Genomic DNA, 16,592 nt, shown 5'->3' on the forward strand with positions numbered 1-16,592 from the left:
TTCCGTACAAATGGTAAAAGCGCCGTACAAACTGCCAAGTACGATTCGTATGGGAAAAAGTCCATACAAATCGCATTGGGAATTCCCCCACACGTCCTCGGGTCGGGAAAAGTCTCCGACACGTCCCCGGACATTTTTACGTACAAATGGGAAAACTGAAGTCCCAATGCGCAATTACGATCCGTCCCATCCGTCCGATTGTACATCTGTATGGAAAAAAGACCGTCCGGAGCGAACTCCCATGGCAACCATGGAGATGTCCACACAAGTGCCTGGTACGCGCCGTACCCCCCCCGCCCCCCGTATGTTCGCGCCATACCCCCAGCCCCCCCGCGGATGGGAGCGCCGTACCCCCAGCCCCCCGTATGTACGGAGCGTACCCCCAGCCCCCCGTATGTACGGAGCGTACCCCCGTACCCCCCAGCCCCCGTATGTACGGAGCGTACCCACCAGCCCCCCCGTATGTACGGAGCGTACCCCCATACCCCCCCGCCCCCGTATGTATGGAGCGTACCCCCGTACCCCCCAGCCCCCCGTATGTATGGAGCGTACCCCCGTACCCCCCAGCCCCCCGTATGTACGGAGCGTACCCCCACCCCCATATGTACGGTGCGGACCCCCAGCGTGGGGTACGCTCCATACATACGGGGGGCTGGGGGGTACGCTCCGTACATACCGGGGGCGGGGGGGTACGGGGGTATGCTCCGTACATACGGGGTGCTGGGGGGTACGGGGGTATGCTCCGTACATACGGGGGGCTGGGGGGTACGGGGGTATGCTCCGTACATACGGGGGCGGGGGGGGTACGGGGGTACGCTCCGTACATACGGGGGGCTGGGGGGTACGGGGGTACGCTCCGTACATACGGGGGGCGGGGGGTACGGGGGTACGCTCCGTACATACGGGGGGCTGGGGGGTACGCTCCGTACATACGGGGGGCTGGGGGGTACGCTCCGTACATACGGGGGGCGGGGGGGTACGGCGCGTACCGGGCCCTCTAATCAGCTCGCATCGCTGCGTACTTAGCTTTTCCGGCACTTTTTAGGTGCCGTAAAAATTTTCCCATCCGGACTGCAGTCGGTGCGAATCGTAATTGCTGGTACGTAAAAACATGCCTAACTCCGTCCGGACATCACGTCCGCGGTGTCCCAGATCACATTTGTATGTATTTTTCTGTCGGTTGGTCTTTTTTCCGAATCGTACGGGAATGGTGTTTCCGTACGAATCGTATTTGCATGTTTGTAAAGTTTTACAACCCAGTACGAGTCGGACGGAGAAAAAGCTCCGACCCACGGTTTGTACCGGGTTTTTCCAGGATCGTAATCGGCCCCTTAGAAGGAGACAAAAGTCTGTGAGAAGCAGGCAAAAGTTGGGAGCAAAAGGAGGAAAATGTCAGGGATAAACAGTTAGATGGAGGCAAAAGTCAGTTAGAAGGAGGCAGGACCTAAAGAAGGCCAAAGCTGGGTAAGAAATAGGAAGGCAAAGTCTAACACTTTCCCTACTTTTGATCCCTTCAAATCCAACAGTTTCCCTGCTATTGTTTAGTTAGGATAAACATTGTTTTAATTTTTTATATTTATATTTTGTTATTATTTATAAAAAGAAATATTTTGTATATTTATTTGTATTTTAATTTTGTTGCTTTTGCAATAATTTTATCTTTCAATTAAATGTTATAAATATTTTTGATGCGTATATGTTAAGCAATTTTTTAATGCATGTTTTAAATGGTTGCATATTGTTTTAATATTTTAAAAGTACGCATATGTATATATGTCTTTCACAATTTCCATGCTTGACCTCTTCTGAACTTATGCTAGGTTTTAAATCACTCATACTGACTCTGCACCACGTGCTTTTTGTCGCTTTATAATAGTGCTGATTGAACTCTAAAACGTATGATTTCCAAATTTCATACAGAGATTATCCGAGATGGTATGGAAATATTACCATGTGACTACAGGGATATTAAAGTCAACTACCCAATATTTGAATCCATAGCTTACCCAATACCGCAGAGCACCATGTCTGAACATATCCCATCAGTACTCGTAACTGCTAAAGCACTCACCTTAGTGACACACAGTGAACTTACTATTCTTTTCTGTATGCACATTGTACTTATACTTATCCAAGTTGCTTGCATTTGTATGAAAGGCACACACTTGTCACATACTGTACACAGTTTGAATGGTTATTTTACAGAAAGAAGACTGCTTTTATTTTGCTTTATAGAAATGCAATTGATTTTGTTTTAGCAGTTCAGGTTTGGGCAACTTAAATTTTGAAATCTGCAAGCATCTTTTCTACATTGTTTCACAAATCTAATATCTTTTTTTTCAGTTAGGACTATCAGAATTATGATGTGTAGCAGAAAATAACTTAACAAAACCCAACTATAAGCCAACGACTGTTGAGAGCTTTGTGATAAAAGATGGAACAAGTATTTTTGAAAATAAATTAAAAAACAAGCTTACACCTTTCTAAGCTGTGACAAGGTATGCCACACAAGGCAGTTATGGGTAGTGTCTGCTCTGTTTGCATAGGAAATGCATTGTTTGTTTTCATAAGAAAAGGTACCATGACCAAAATAAAAGTAGAACTGTTTGCATAAATGTTTCATTGATTGATTTGGGTACAATACAAGGATGTTAGGCTAAAGGTTTTTGTTAGTTTGTTGTATTTTTACTTATTGTTCATCAATTCTTTAAAATAACCAAATGACTTTGATATTACGGATTTTAATATCTTAATCATGTATTTATCTGAGGCTGGACGTTCATGGGTGAAAAACATAATCCCCTTGGATCACTATATTTAAAATTCGGAAGCTGGAAGTCCTGAGTTTGCATCCCGGGAAGATCGACTCCAATTTTCCGAAGTCAGTAAATTGAATATTATTAAATTTTGTAATAGTAGCAACAGTTTTGTATATCATTAGAAAAGCCAGAAGTGGAGATGAAATACTATCTAAACTGGGGATGATCCTCAGAAAAACCTGGTCTCATGAAATGTTTCACATTGCGGTGTGATCAGTATCATCCTTTGCAGTCTGAGGGACGATGACATCCCTGACTATTCAAGGGGAACAAACCACCCTCCTTAATAATATTAATTGGGTTGGAAATTTGATAATATCAATACTGGAATTAAAGTCTGTTATCACATGCAGGTCTTTGTCCCATCAATTGTGCTTAATTCCAAGGAGTCGTAACTCAATTCCACATCGATAATATTATTGAGGTGGTCACTTTGTGACTTTTGTGAACAGTTGCGTTGGGCTCCAATGCATGTGAACATCCCTAGTGAAGCAAATGGGGTGGCTTGTTTCAGAAAAATGCAAAACATTGCGATGGGACCAACCTCTTTATGTAGCGGCGGGGTCACTCTTCACTCATCAATTTAATTGATTGAATTTATTGGTCCAGTGGCATAGCGCTTTCAATTGTTTCACGCGCCTTCTGCGATGACTTTTCTCCTTCATCCCTCAGAAGGTAAATACAAGGTAGACAAAACTACCAAAAGTCCTCAACTTGAATATGAAATCTCTTTACTTTGACTGACTGGAGCACCAATGCTCTCAAATTCAAATGAACTAGAAAACTGTAGTGAAACAGGTAGCTTCGAAGAATCCAGCCAGGATTCCTTCCACCAGAAGACCAGATTTTATGTCAAGACAAGAGCCTAGCATTCTGCATAAAACTTTTATTTCCCACTTCTGAGCAGCACCATTAAAAGCTTGTAGAACCTTGAAACATCACAATCAAAAAGAATCTTCAAGACCATAAATAACATGTGACCACCATCTACTTCCTCTTTTGTTTGCTGCTTCTGTGCAGATACGTATTGGTATATTTATTTATTTAGAAAATGTATTTTTGGAAGATTAGTTGTGTAATAATTATTTCATGGTTGATTGTGTGGAGTTTTTATGTTGTTAAAATCCAATTTATGGGTGTTTGTTTGTGTGAGATTGTATGTTTAGGATCTTAATTTTAGAGAGTTTATTTATGATCAATTTGATTATATGAATTTTTTCTAAAATAGCACTGTTTAAGTTTTTTAAGAATGAGCATAACGGATGATTTCAGGGATAGATTTGGATTTGATATTATGAATACGCGAGTGCGCGCGTATTTGCGGTTCGAGTTTCAGTTTTAAAGTATATTTTTTAAAGTAGCTCGTGCTTACCGTGTATTTTGTTTTCAGCTACAGTAGCACGAGCAGTCTCGAGCCTTCCCCGGTGTTGAATGAAGTTGGGAGAGCGAGTTTCGTGATGCGCGAGCGCACGTAAAGACGCTCTTCCATTGGCTAATGATGCAGATGTTGTTAAAGGAAATTAGGGCTTGTTTTGCAGCGTAAGCTTTCTTTCGAAGGGAATTAGCTCTACAGGGCTCGTTTTCATGGAAACGAAGCTTTGTGTGGACTTCCTTGACGAGAAAGTGACAGTTGGTGTTGCAAGTAGCTTAGAAAGTGGTTTTTGGTAGGGAAAAGAGCAAATAAGTTTAAAAGAGTTGGTTTTGAGGAAAGAGAAAGAGATTTTTACATCTTTATGATTAGAAATAATATATTTAAAGTTTTCGAAAATGGAAAATGTTAATGAAGAACATGGAAAGATTATTAGAGAAATAATAAATAAAGAGTTAAAGGAGACTATACAGGAGACAGTTAAGCAAGCTTTAGGGAAAAGGAAAAATAATGAGGAAGAGTATTTTTCAGTTTCTGAGGAAGAAAATGAAAGAGGTCCAGGAGGGAAATGTTTATCTAGGAGGGAACATTTAAATGTTAAGAAGAGTCAGAGTGGAGTCCCAAGTGGCTCAAATTTGAGAGGTATCTGACGCGATACAGAAGAGAACCAGTTGTACTCTGGAAAGAGGGGAAAAACATCTGGTGATGTTTATCACATAAGTGATGATGATTTGGATGAATATATTTTGGACCTTGAATATAAGGATGGATTAGGTAAGGAGTTTGAAGAGAGTGGAAAAGAGAAAGTTAAGGATTCTGTTGTTGATCCTTTTGGTGAGTTTTAGTTTAGCCAGAAGGACATTAGACACCCTAAGGGTAAAGATTGGTGGCCGCTGGAACATGTGGCAGACTACATAAAGTATAGATTAAGGAAACCTCTGGAGAAAGAGGAAACATCATGCGAGATGAATGCTCTCGGCCTAATATAGAGGAGAAAGTAACTTTAACTCCTAACAATGACCCAGAGTTGATACCATATCTGTTTAAAATAGGGAAGGATCCTAGAAAAGGTTTAGACAGGTCTTTAAAACAGTGTCAAGATAAAGTGCTTGACATTTTGGGGCCATTGGCTAACATTTTTGATGCTGTGGAGGAGGCTCATCTTAAGAATTTAGATGTTGACATTGCATTACTGCGTGGGTGGTGCCAGAGGGTAATTTTCTTTTTAGGCAATACTAACGCTGGATTACTATCTGAAAGAAGGAAAACTATCCTGATGAGGATTGAGCCAAAGTTGTGTGATTTAGCTGTTAAAGAGTCTTGTGAAGAAGCATGTGGATTACTTTTCGGAGAAGGAATGATTAAATCCTTTCCCAAGTACGTGTGTACTGTTACTAGTCTAGACAAGGCACATTTTTCATTGCGCCGGATCTTCAATAATAGTAGTTTTTATGGTCGAGCCGGTAGAAGACGGTAAGCTACCGGCCGTGCAAATTTTAGAGCCAATTATCAGAGTCAAGGAAGTGGAAACCCTAGAGGACAAGGAAATTATAATTTCTTTCCACAAAGGGGAAGAAGCCGGGCTCGTGGCACCAGAGAAGAGGACAAAGCCAGGGCCAAAATCAGAACCAGGGAGAGTATGAAGATTGGTTTGCGTTTTATCCCAAAAAGTGTAGGAGGAAGATTGAAGTATTACAAAGAAAATTGGGAGGAAATAACCAAAGATGGTTGGGCTCTAACGACAATAAGAGGTTTTCCAAGAGATTTCGATTCAATCCCTATTCAGGTGAAGGAACCACACAAGCTGGTTTTTCAAGAAGATTTGTTACTGATAGTAGAGAACGAGGTGAGTATGATGGTAGAGAAGGATGCTATTTTGGAAGTAAGAGAGGAAGAGAAAGGTTTCGTAAGTACGCTGTTCCTAGTAGAAAAGAAGGAGAAAGGATGGAGGCGGGTAATAAATCTGAGGAATTTAAATCAACATGTGACTTATCAGCATTTCAAAATGGAGGGCATTCATCTTTTAAGGGATGTTTTTCAGGAAGGAGATTGGATGGTGAAAATGGATCTGAAGGATGCATATTTCTTTATTCCAATAGCCAAGGAAAGTAAAAACATCCTACAGTTCAGGTGGAAGGGTCAGTTGTTTCAGTTTCAATGTCTTCCATTTGGACTATCCTCTGCCCCTTGGTGTTTTACCAAGGTAATGAGATCAGTGGTAGGTTACTTCAGGGAGAGAGGTATAAGGATGATAATTTATCTGGACGATATTTTGATAAGGAATCAAGATCTGGTGATTTTAAAGAAACATTTTTTTTTTGTGAAGCGCACTTTAGAAAGTCTAGATTTTTGAATAAATTTAGAGAAATCAGTTTTAGAGCCGATAAGAAAGGTGGAATTACTGGGGTTTGTGGTGGACACAGTTGCATGTCAATTGTGTCTACCGGAGAAGAAGGTGAAGGAGATAAAGCAAGAAATACAGGGGGTAATAAACAGAGAGAGAGTTTCTTTGCGAGATCTGGCAAGAATAATTGGTCTTCTGTCTTCGTCAATTTCGGTGATTTTTCTGGGCGCACTGCATTAAAGAGCCGTACAGCGTTTGAAAAAGTCAGGATTATCAAAGAGTTTGTGGTACGGACACATGGTGGATGTTTCTTTGGAAGCAAAGGAGGAATTGATTTGGTGGAGAGAGAACATGGATGCGTGGAATAGTCTGGAGATTTTTGGTTTATGCCAAGAGTATGTTTTGGAGACAGATGCGAGCAATCTTGGTTGGGGCGCATTTGGTCTGGGAGAAAAGACAAGGGGAGTGTGGTCCCTGTGGGAGAAAGGGAGTCATATAATTTGTCTGGAAATGAGGGCAGGCTTATTTTCCTTGAAGAGTTTCAAATCAGGTTTGTTGGGAAGGTCAGTACTGCTCAGGATGGACAATGTGTCTGCTGTGTCTTTCGTAAACAGACTAGGTGGAACACGGTCAAAAGGATTAGCAGATTTAGCAAAATAAATGTGGCAGTTTTGTCTGGAGCACAAAATTGGTCCAAAGTTAGAATATTTACCGGGTGTAATGAATGTGTTGGCAGATTGGAACTCGAGGAATATGATAGATTGCAGCTATTGAAAGCTGAAAGAGGAGGTTTTTGTGGAAGTATTGGAGAGAATGGGTCCTCTAGAAGTGGATCTCTTTGCGTCGAGGTTAACCTTTCAATTGGAAAGGTATGTGAGTTGGAGTCAGGATCCGGGAGCCATGGCAGTGGATGCCTTCGTGCAGGATTGGAGAGGGGTGAAAGGCTATGCTTTTCCCACGTTCTCTATGAATCAGAGGGTTTTAGTTCAGGTGAAGAAGCAGAGATGCGAGATGGTTTTGGTAATTCCTTTTTGGAAGTCAGACTTGGTTCCCTTCTGTGATGGAGTTAGCGGTGACAGAGCCTCTTTTGATTTGGGCTTTCAGAGGTCTTTTGAGGAATGTGGAAGGAGATTAACATCCTTTGTGGGAGTCTGGGTCTCTCAACCTTCTAGTTTGGACGATATCAGGGGTTCAAGAACATTCACAGATCTGCAAGAACTGCTGCAGAATTATTGTTTGAGTCGTGGGCTCCAGGAACAAGAAAGACATATAGAGGAGCTTGGAAGGTCTGGTTTTGTTGGTGCATGGAAAGGGGTTTGGATCCCTTGGAAACCATTGACGTTCAGGTAGCTAATTTTCTGGCTGGTTTGTTTGAGAAGGGTATGTCTTATAGGACTGTGCACTGCCCTAGATCAGCGATTTCTGCGGGCCATTCTTTAAGTAATGGTGTGCCCATTGGAAGGAGTCTATTAGTTTGTAGGATTATGAAAGGAATTCGGGTTAAGATGCCACCGCAATATAAGTATAAATCTTTATGGGATATTGACTTGGTACTGAAGTTGTTTGTAGGTTGGCCTAGTAATACATTTTTAGACTCTAGGAAATTATCCTGGAAGTTGGCTACATTATTGTGTCTTTTTTCTTTTAGGAGAGTTTCGATGTTAAGGCTTTGGAGATTTCTCATAGGCTTTATCAACCTAATGGTGTTCTTTTTGAGTTATGCAAAAGGACTAAGACTATATCTAGTTCCGTTTATTATCCAGTTTATGATGAGTGTCCTAGTTTATGTGTGGTACGTTGTTTAAAGGAGTATGAAAACAGGTTGTAGAGGAAAAAGGGAGCGGGTGTAAATCAGATCTTGATCTATTATGTGAAACCTTATAAGGCAATTTTTTGTGCTACTATTGCTAGATGAGTTAAATGTTCAATGAAGAAAGCGGGTGTTAATAAGTCTAAATTCACTGCGCATTCTGCTTGTGGAGTTTTGGTAAAAATGGTGAGTGTGCTAGGTGGAAGATTAGAGGACATTATGAAAGCAACAGACTGGTCTTCTGTTTCTACATTCAGGAAATTCTATTTTAAATCGGTTAAACATGTTTCAAAATGTGTTTTAGAAAAGCGTTCAACATGCATAATGCTAGCCTCCTGTCTTGACATAAAATTACGATTCTAATAGGTTTATTGATTATAGAATCGGGATTATATTAAAGACAAGGAGGCTGGCATTATCCCTTATACCCTTCCCTTGGGGTGTTGTTAAGATGTTTTAATGATTGAATTTCAATTGTTTGTTTCAAGAAACTAAAGGTTTTATTATTCTTATTAAATTTGTTTTTATGTTTTGCTGTAGAGAATTATTGTTGGTTGACTCAAGTTGATGGCGAGTAGAAAAACTAGAAGAAGCAAATGAAAAGAGGAAGAAGATGGCGGTCACATGTTATTTATGGTCTTGAAGATTCCTTTTGATTGTGATGTTTTAAGGTTCTACGAGCTTTCAATGGTGCTGCTCAGAAGTGGGAAATAAAAGTTTTATGTATAATGCTAGCCTCCTTGTCTTTAATAAAATCCTGATTCTATAATCAGTAAACCTATTAGAATCGCAATTCCCAACTTTTTCTACTTTTGCATTTCTTTGATATTTCTACCCAGGACCTTTGCATTGCTGCACATCACATGAAATTAACATGTCTCCCCTAACCAAAGTGATGGGAGGACATTTTTGAAAATCGTTCCCTTTTTTCGTGACATTAAATAATGCCATGGAAATGTTTGATGACTGAAAAGGCAATTTGGTGTCAGCATTTACCTATGTCCTAAAGATTGGCAGAGGCTTTAAATGTGAAGGGACATAAATTAGACATTTGGTTAAAAGAAAATGTGGCTTCTTTTGTTATGTATGTGCTCGAAGGAGTAAATGCAAGCATCTGAGTATTATTACAGTGATCATTTAAATAGAGAGTGCACATACATTGCCTTTAAAAAATGCAGAGATAACTATAACTCACTGAGGCGTGTAAATGAACTTATATCCACAAACCATTAGTTAGCAAGAGTCTATTGCCAGAGCCAGTGTCTTTGTGTGCCTAGAGCAGTCAGTATCTTATTTAAGAGATGAGTACTTTGGTCTTCACATTGTAATGAACAGATATTAGGAACGTTACAAGTCCCAGGCACCGTTGTATTAACCATCAAGAGTCCATCTACAGGCTTAGAAGATCTCGAGCCCAAGTCTAGTGTTTTCTTCTGTCTATCAAAAGTTATATTTACCTCTAACAGGATTGGAGAACTTTGTCCTCTTTTCCTATCTAATTCCCAATATTCAGCACTAGTGAAAATGGCTGGCATAAAATTTCGTACCCAAAACCATTGCTTAATGGGATTCAAAATTGCTCAAACCCAAAAAGTGCGTGATATTTAGAATACCTTTCTGCAAGCTGCTTGATACCTTAATGACAGCAAGCCTTGAGCAATAAATAGAATGTTGCACCATTTTGTGCCATCAGATGTTGGCATCAGGACCCCCTCAGTAAGACTTTGTCATAAAAAAACTAATATTCTGGTTTGATTCAGTCAGGTTACTACTGATTTAGTACTGGAAATTGGGTGCCTCAGAAAGAAGTGGGGTCATGGACCCAGCAGCCAAGATTTTAAAAAGACACGCTGTTACAAATTAAAAACGTTTAGCGGAAAGTCTGATCAAATGTTATTCACATCATTTAAATTCACCTCCTGTGTGATTCAAGACTTGACAGTAGTCAAGCTACTAAAATACGTTGCGGGAGTACTTTAGAAGACCTGTAGTTTGTTTCAGACTACAGGTAGATTTGTTAAGGTGCTGTGGGACATCTGGTATAGCCCAACATGCCTTTTCCACCTCTACCATGCCAAAGTCTTCTTCACCCCGCTCAGCAATATAATTTTTAAAATATACTATTACTACTACTACTGAAACCCCCTTTCCTCTTCAAATAAAATACTCCTCAGCACATCTGGAACACACCACACCCGTACAGTTGGACTACTGCTTTGCATTTTAAAATCCCAGGTTCTGGACCCAACCACCACAGGTCATGAAATCTACAATTGGGAATATTGGATTGTGATTTGCATTGATCAGACAATGGAGCCCCCATATAGCTTATTGTACCTCATTTATAGTGTATTCAATCATGTGAAACACTCCAAAAATTGATGGGCATGCAGAGGGAGGGGCTTGTCCACGAGGTCAATATTTGCCCTGTGTCGCTCTCCCTCCATCATATGGAAACTATGGAACCACACCAACTGCTACAAAATCATCTCCTTTATATAATACATTTTCTCCCAATGTCTAGTTGTCTTGTTCAACGCATCAATATATAGTGACCAAAATTTCTGTATATGGATAGTTTAGGTTGCTTTCTTAAAGTGTAATTGTACTAATGAAATGGCATATTCATTGCTTTTTTTAGACTAGTATATTCAATTGTGCATGTGCAAATGCAGTATCATTGTTGTAAAAGTGAATTCTCAAAAGATTTCCTAAAGTACAAGTGAAAACCTGCGACTTTCATAGCTTTCCTGGGGTAATCTTGGAATTCACTGAGAATTTCTGAAATAAGTAAATTCATAATTCAAAAGAGGGGGAAGCGTGGGGTGCATATACATTTTTCATTGAAGATTTGGTCAACTGAGTTTCACTTTTAAAGTCAAACTACATATAAAATGAGAAACACATTAGATGTTGCTAATACAATACAACTCCTGGCCACCTTTGCATATGTCTTATACATGCCTTAAATGGGGTAACTAAGATTCAGGTGACAAATTCTCAGTCACTTGGTGCTTCATAATTCAGGTTTATTAGGTGTGGTGAATAAGTAGATAGCATCTTCGAAACAACAGTTTAACATTGTCCCATCTTTACTACTTAAATCAAAACAAAATGAATGCTTATATTAAAGACATATTCATTTTTCCACAGGGATTCATGCTTCCTCTTCGGATTATCATAAATGTTAGGATTATGCTGGAAAAGTACTGCACCATTCTGAGCCTAGGCTTCTGGTATATCCTTTCTCTTGTTCTTTAATATATGATCATCAATTATGTGTCATAGGTGTTATCCTGGTTTGCTTTTGATTGTCTCTGTTCTTGGGGGTTATGAAGGCAGTGACAGAAAAATAAAGTAAGCAGAGCTTTAGCAAACATATTTACTTTCTGTACGTTCCACTGCTTGCATGTCCCTCTGCTCAATAGCAACAAATAGGGACTGAGGATTGTAACTAGTGAATCCATAACATTATGAGGAAGTGGATATCTACATACATTACCATGTTGCAGTCACATTGTACATAAAGTTGCATATTTACTCCAGTTACGGGCAGTTGAAAGGCTGGGTAAGGTGAAAGGAACATTCTTGAAACTAGTGGGTGTACAAGGAAAGGTGTTTGTCCAGTGGAAATCAATCAATCAATCAGGGATTCTTTAAACTCGCTACTCACCCGTGAATATCTCAAGGCTTGGGGGGGGGGAGCAGCTCCGGTCCGTCGAAGAGCCAGGTCTTAAGGGTCTTCCTGAAGATCTGCAGGGTGGGGCCGCTTCTGATGTTGATCAGTAGTTAATTTTAGGTCTTGGCCACGATGTAGGAGAAGGTTCTGCCACCTGTCCTTGCTCTGCAGATGTGCGGGGGTTCGGCGAGGTCGAGGTCAGCTGATCAGAGGTTTCTTTTGGGTATGTGGAAGGAGATTCTGTTGTTGAGGTATTGGGGGCCGGTGTTGTGGAGGAATTTGTAGGTGTGGGTGAGTATCTTGAAAGTTACTCTCTTCTCAATGGGGGGCCAGTGGAGGTTGCACAGGTGTTGGGTGAGGTGTTCGTGTCACGGGATGCTATGGACGAGTCTGGCTGCGGTGTTCTGTATGGTCTGGAGTTCGCGGAGCAGAGACTTATTGATCCCGGCATAGAGGGTGTTTCCGTAGTCCAGTCTGCTGGTTATGTCTGCGTGGGTGACGGTCCTCCTTGATTCGGGGGGGATCCATTTGAAGGACTTCTGGAAGATGCAAAGGGTGTTGAAGCAGGTGGAGGCGACAGCATTGACCTGTTGGGTCATGGAGAGGGAGGAGTCGAGCATGACGCCGAGGTTTTGGGCATGGTCCATGGGGGTTGGGGGCTGCTGAGGGTGGTGGGCTGCCAGGTGTTGTCCCATGCAGAGGGGGAGGGTCCAACGACTAGGACTTCTGTCTTCTCCGAGTTGAGCTTCAGGCAGCTGCTGCTCATCCAGGATGCAACGTCCTTCATTCCTTCCTGGAAGTTGAGTCTAGTGGTGATGGGCTCTTTGGTAAGGGAGAGGATGAGCTGGGTGTCGTCAGCATAGGAAACTATGCTGAGTCCGTGCTGTCTGACAATGGCAGTGAGGGGGGCCATATAGATGTTGAAGAGCATGGGGCTCAGCGATGATCCTTGGGGTAATCTGCAGTTGATTTCCGTGGGTTCAGAGATGAAGGGTGGCAGTCTGATTCTTTGGGTTCTGCCAGTGAGGAAGGAGCAGAGCCAGGTGAGGGTGGTTCTTCACTGTATGCCGGCGTCATGGAGTCTGGGATGGGAGATGGTGTCGAAGGCTGCAGAGTGGTCGAACACATTCAGGGCCCCGGTGTGTACTTGGTTGAGGAGGATGCGGATGCCGTCTGTGGCGGCGAGTAGAGCAGTCTCGGTGCCGTGATTGCTACAGAATCCGGATTGGGAGGGGTCGAGGATGGAGTATTCTTCAATTAGTTGTTAGTTGGACACTGACGGTCTTCTTGGTGACCTTGCTGTGAAGGATGGGTGGGAGATGGTCAGTAGTTCTTGAGGTCCGTGGGATCTGCTGAGGGCGTCTTTAGTAGGGTTCTGACGTCTGGATGTTTCCAGTCATCGGGGAAGATGCAGGTTTCGAAGGTGGCCTTGATGGTGTGTCATAGTTCCGGAGCGCTGGCGGCGGCGGCTCTATGGAAGATGTGCGTGGGCAGTGGTCCGTGGGTACCTCCTGAGTGGATGCATTTTAATGGTTGATGCAGTGGCTTCGGTGGTGACTGGGTTCCAGGAGGAGATGGTGGGCTGGCTGGTGTTTCTGGATGTGGGAATAGTTTCAGAGTCAGGTGTCTGGTTGTTGAAGTTGTCATAGACGCTCTTGATTTTCAGGTGGAAGTTGGATCCAAGTTTGTTGCAGAGGTCCTTGGAGGGGGTGATGTCTACAGTTTCGCTGGGGGGTTTGGTGAATTCCTGGATGATGCTGAAGAGTTCCTTGAGGTTGCTGGAGTTGGTGAGGATCTTGTTCTGGGTGAAGGTCCTTTTGGTGGATCTGGTTTGTTGGTGGTATTCTGTAATGGTGTTTTTGAGGGTGGTGGGGTCTTGATTTGCTGCTCCTCCAGTTCTTCTCGATATGTCTGCAGGTGCATCTGTTTTCTTGGAGGTCTGTGGTGAACCAGGTGGCCTTTCTGGGGCATTGTCTGTCAGGGTTAAGTAGGGGTGCGAGCTCGTCTGCACAGGTGGTGATCCATCTGTGTAGTTCGTTGACTGCGAGGTTGGCATCGGTTGAGGCGGTGGGGGCATCGCGGTTGAGGATGGAGTTGAGCTGCTCCTCGGTGTCCTTGCTCCAGTTTCTTTGTGGAGGGCAGGGTGCAGGTTTGGGCGGCGTGGGTTTGTTGACGAAGAATTGTACGCAGTGGTGCTCCATCCATGGGTGCTCCATCCATGGGGATTGCGTGGTGTGGCTGAAGCGGATGTTGTTACCTCCTGTGAAGATGAGGTCGAGGGTGTGTCCTGCCTTGTGGGTAAGGTTGGTGATGAGCTGTTTCATTCTGATGCTGGTGCGGTTAACCAGGAGGGTGGTGGAGTTGGGGTCACTGGGGTTGTTGAGGTAGAAGTTCAGGTCTCCGATGAGTATGTAGTCTGCGGAGGCGATGGCGTGGGGTGCAATGAGGTCCACGATGGTAGTGGCAAATGGAGCGCGAGGTCCGGGGGGTCTGTAAGTGAGAGTGCCTCGAAGTTTGGTTCCAGAGCTGGGCTCAATCTGGAAGTGAAGGTGTTCTGTGGTGGAGGAATCGCTGCTTGTGGTGGAGGTGGAGGGTCGGAGGGAGCTCTTGTGTGCGATGGTGAGTCCTCCTCCTGGGCAGTTGGGGCGGTCCTTACTCTGAATCTTGTATGCGTCAGGGATGGCAATAGTAATGTCGGGGGCGGAGGAGGCGTTGCTCCAGGTTTCTGTGATGATGGCGACATCTAGCGAGAGGGTGTCAAGGAGGTCCCAGATCTCTACAGCGTGTCTGTGCAGGGAGCCCACATTGAGGAAGATGTACTTCAGGGCTTCGGTGGTGTTGGCGTCTGATGTCGGGCAGTGACCGTGGGGGTGCAGAGGGTGCTGAAGGTCTGGTGGCAGGGATGGCAGGAGAACTGGCTGTGGGTGGTGTTCGGGGTGGCCAGATGGCAGTTGTTGATTCTTCTGTGGTTGAGTGCGAGGAGTGTGGCTAAGTCGTAGCGGTGGGTGGTCGGAGATCAGGTCGCGGACATACGCAGATGGGCTTGCCTTCATCGTACCAGCAGCATGGCCGCACAGCGCACCCCATTAAATAGGGGCAGGGGGAGAGAAGCGCAGCTGGGAGGCGGGAGCGTGAATTGGCAGGGTGGAGGGGCCGCTGGGGCAGCAGCAGCAGGGAAAAAGGGGCAGCAAAAATGGGCAGGAGGGCAGAAAACAATGGCACAGGCAAGCCAGCTGGGAGACGAGAGCGGGAAAATATTATTTTATAGTTAAAGATATAGCTAGTTAAACATAAATGTACTATTCTGAGTTCCACATATACCTTGACATGATTGCAAATCAATCAATCGAACATTTATAGAGGTTGGTAACTCACCCCTCAGGGTCTCAAGGCACTTATAGCTTCTGCATGGTCGTCTCTCATTCAAACATCCAGGTCTTAAGTTCTCTCTTGAATAGCTGTAGCAATGGGGCGGTCTTTAGGTGCAAGTGAAGGGAGTTCCATGTCTTGGCTGCCAGGTGCGAGAAGGAGCGTTCTTCGCTGTTGGTTCAGCGGATCCGGGGGGGGTGTCTGTGAAGAAACGGAGGCAGACTGGAGGTGTTTGGTTGGTTGGTAGAAGTTCTGTCTTTTGTTGAGGCATGCTGGTCCTTCATTAAGTAGGGCTTTGTAGGAGGGGGTCAGCCTCTTGAATTGGCATCTCTTATTTATCAGGAGTTATTGTAGCTTCCTGAGTTGGAGCGTGATATTGGTCCTTCTGGGCAGGACGAGGATGAGTCTTGCTGCTGCATCCAGTATTGTCTGCAGCCTCTTCAGGAGACGTGCCATGATTCATATGTAAAGTGAGTTTCCATAGTCCAGCCTGCTGGTGACAAAGGCCTGTGTGATGGTCCTTCTAGTGTTGACAGGGAGCCACCTGAATATTGTGGGAAGCATGTGGAGGGTGTGAAAGCAGCACAATGAGACTGCTTTGACTTGTTTTTCTATCGAGAGCTTGCTGTCCAGGATGATGTGAGATTGCGGGCATGGTCTGCTGGAGCCGACAGTTGCATCGTTCGCGTTCCAGATGAAGGTGTTGTTCCCAAAGATGAGGACTTCTGTCTTGTCAATGTTGAGTTTCAGACAGTTGTCTCTCATTCATTTGATGACGTACATCATGTAGGTGTGGAAGTTGGCTCTGGCTGTGGAGGGGTATTCGGTCAGCAAGATGATGAGCTGGGTGTCGTGGGCGTAAGAGATGATGTTGAGTACATGTGATCTGACGGTGTGTGCCAGGGGAGTCATGTAGGTGTTGGAGAGGGTGGGGCTGAGTGATTGCATTTTGGGTAACTCCACATATGTTCTTCTTGGGCTCTGATGTGAACGGTGGGAGAAGGATCTTCCGGGTTATTCCAAGAGGAATGATGTTATCCATTTGAGGGCGTGTCCCTGGATCCTGATGTGGTGAAGTGTGTTGATCAGTATGGGATGGGAGACGGTTCCGAAAGTGGCTGATAGGTCCAGGAGGATGAGGGCTGCCATTTCACCGCAGTATAGCAGAGCCCTGATGTCATCTGTGGATGCTATCAAAGCCA

Source organism: Triturus cristatus, chromosome 11 (genome assembly GCF_964204655.1).
Source record: "Triturus cristatus chromosome 11, aTriCri1.1, whole genome shotgun sequence".
Taxonomy (NCBI): Eukaryota; Metazoa; Chordata; class Amphibia; order Caudata; family Salamandridae; genus Triturus; species Triturus cristatus.